This window comes from Mandrillus leucophaeus, unplaced genomic scaffold (genome assembly GCF_000951045.1).
Source record: "Mandrillus leucophaeus isolate KB7577 unplaced genomic scaffold, Mleu.le_1.0 Scaffold169, whole genome shotgun sequence".
NCBI classification, from domain to species: Eukaryota; Metazoa; Chordata; class Mammalia; order Primates; family Cercopithecidae; genus Mandrillus; species Mandrillus leucophaeus.
This window is the reverse complement of record NW_012101687.1, coordinates 193,037-196,116: the sequence shown is the minus strand read 5'-3', so window position 1 is coordinate 196,116 and position 3,080 is coordinate 193,037. Positions and strand designations below refer to the sequence as shown.

Genomic DNA, 3,080 nt, shown 5'->3' with positions numbered 1-3,080 from the left:
AGGAAATTTTAAAAAGAGAAAATATTATTTTATATTTATCCACATATTTAGCACTTCTGATTTCTCTCTGGTTTTAATTTTCCTTCAGCCTGAGACATCCTTTTGTATTTCTTGAAATGAAGTTCTTCTGGTGATAATTTTTTTCAATGTCTGTTTGAAAATTTTTTATTTCATATTAATTTATCAAAGGACATTATCATTGAATGTAGAATTCTAGATTGACTTCTTTTTGTTCTTTTGGCACTGTAAAATTCATTCTTTTCTAGCAGATATTTTTAAGTTTATTTCCCTGTAAGTAATGTGTCTTTTATTCTCTGCCTGCTTTTGAGATTTTTCTCTTTTTATCACTTGTTTTTGGCAGTTTAAGATGTGCTTTGGTATAGTTTTTTGGGGAGTTATCTTGCTTGCAATTTGTTGAGCTTCTTGGATCTATGAGTTTATAGTTTTCATCTAATTTGGAGATATTTCAGAAATTATCTTTCCAAATATACTTTTTCTGCCTTCCTGCCCTCCCTTTTCTCAGAAATTCAAATACATTTGTGAAAGTCTGCATAATATTATTCCACATATCGCTGAGGCCCTATTTTTTCTTTTTTCCTTCTATATGCTTCAGTTTGGATAATTTCTAATGCTATGCCTTCAAGTTTATTGATCTTTTCTTCTATAGTATCTAATCTACTCTTAAACCCGTCCGATTAATTTTTTCATTTCAGATATTGCATTTTTCAGTGTAAAAGTTCCAATTGTATTATTTTTATATGTGTCATCTCTCTCCTCACTATATTCATATTTTCCTTTACATTTTTTTTTCTTTTTTTCAGATGGAGTCTTGCTCTGTCACCCAGGCTGGAGTGCAGTGGTGCAATCTCAGCTCACTACAACCTCTGCCTCCTGGGTTCAAGCGATTCTCAGCCTCCCAAGTAGCTGGGATTACAGGTGTGCACCACCATGCCCAGATAATTTTTGTATTTTTAGTAGAGACGGGGTTTCGCCATATTGACCAGGCTGGTCTTGAACTCCTGACCTCAGGTGATCCGCCTGCCTCAGCCTCCCAAAGTGCTGGGATTACAGGTGTGAGCCACCGTGCCCGGCCTCCTTTAAATTTTTGAGTATGTTTTAAATAGGTGTTTTAAAGTCCTTATCTGTGAATTTCATTATTGCTGTCATTTCTTGGTGTTTTTCTATTGATTCATTTGTCCTGTACTTTTTCCTGCTTCTTCACATGCCTATTAATACTTTTTTGTATATTGATTTTAGTATGCAAATTTTAGGCTTTAAATGTCTGCATTTAAAATTTTCTTTTCTTTTACTTGGATTTTAATTATGTAAATAAATAGCAACATGAGAATGAGGAGTTCTAAGGCTTGTTCATTATCTCTAGGTGAAAGGATTTCAGATTAGTTTGCTTGTAGGACAGCATCACTCAAGATAACAGAGGCCTAATATAGATTTTCCTGAAGAAGAATGCAAATTTAATACATTCAATACTGACTTCTCTGCCATTTTTCTGTAGAAGCCCTGGTTTATTGTAAGGAGATTCCAATGCTTACCTGTAACTGATTAAAATGGGCAAAGCATGGCTTTTCTTCTTATTTATAGGTGAATTCTCATTTCCTAGCTTTTCAAAGTGCTCCTTCCATGTATCTTCTATGACTATGTATCTTTGTAAACCCCAATCATATAATCTCTCCCCGCTGACCTGGGCAAACACAATGGCTTGTTGTGGATGATAGATAGAGGCAGCTAATGCTGTGAAACCAGGTGGATACACCAGCTTCTTTATGTTTGAACCTGTAGCCAAAAGGAGTCCAACAAGGCCAGCAAAATTATAGCACCAAGTCTTGGAAAAAAACCCAGAGGATACATTTTGGAGATATTCATAGCTGTCTAATCCCCACAAAACCAAACTTTGCATCTTGAGCTTAGTCTGGGAGTATGTTTCCTGACACCAACTTGTATGTGGCTCACGATAATGTCAGAGCTGAGAGATGCTTTCTTCCAGCTGGGTTCTTAACTCCTCCACATATTTATATTGACCCTTGGGAACTAAGTAGAATGAAAGCTCATCAGCCTTCATGGGATTTTTGGGAGGTAAGTCCTTTTTTGGAGCTGCATAGACTTTGAAGGTGAGCAAGCTCAGGCTAGCTGGCCCCATGGACCTCTGAATTGACCTTGGGCATGTTTTTGGCAGCAATGGCTCCAGAAGAAAATTTTTCTTTAAAGTGTTTGAATTTTGTTTTGAAGGGAGTTAGTTTACCTGTAGATTATCTTTATTCTTTTAAATCTTTTTGGAAAGCTTCGTCAGGGTGGGTCTAGGGAACCCTTTAGAGCTAGTTTAACCCTACCATTAAAGGATTATCCTTCTGGAGTCTATAACAAGTACCCCAGGTGTTCAATAAGGTTTTTTCACTTTGGTTGGTTGGAACTCAAATGTCTCCTAGTTCTTTTTTTTTTTTTTTTTCTGAGGCAGAGTCTCGCTCTGTTGCCTGGGCTGGAGTGCAGTGGCGCGATCTCAGCTCACTGCAAGCTCCGCCTCCCGGGTTCACACCATTCTCCTGCCTCAGCCTCCCAAGTAGCTGGGACTACACGTCCCCGCCACCACACCCAGCTAATTTTTGTATTTTTAGTTGAGACAGGGTTTTGCCGTGTTAGCCAGGATGGTCCCGATCTCCTGACCTCATAATCCGCTTGCCTTGGCCTCCCAAAGTGCTGGGATTACAGGCTTGAGCCACCGTGCCCGGCCCAAATGTCTCCGACTTCTGTGGGTGCTCTGGGAATTTTTCAGTTTATAGCTTTCCAGTGGTTCTTTAAAAAGCATTGTGAAGTTTCCCCTTAAAAATGTTCAGAAGTCTGTGAGTCCTACACAGACTCCTTGAGCTCTTCTTTCCTTCCTTCCTCGCTTCCTTCCTTTCCTTCCTCCCTTTCTCTCTCGCTTCCTTCCCCCGTCCTGTCTCTTATACACATCTAGATGTGTATAAGAGACAGATTCATTACTATGAATTCAATAAAAAAAGATTTTTTTCTCCACATAGCTGACACTAGTCACAGGAGAATGAAATTGGCCCTGACGGGAATAAAGT

General features: G+C 38.7%; 1 pseudogene; it reads right to left on the bottom strand.

Moving 5' to 3' along the window:
* Window positions 1-1,546: 1,546 nt before the first annotated feature.
* LOC105537137 overlaps window positions 1,547-3,080 on the bottom strand; it is a 19,941-nt pseudogene continuing 18,407 nt past the window's right edge.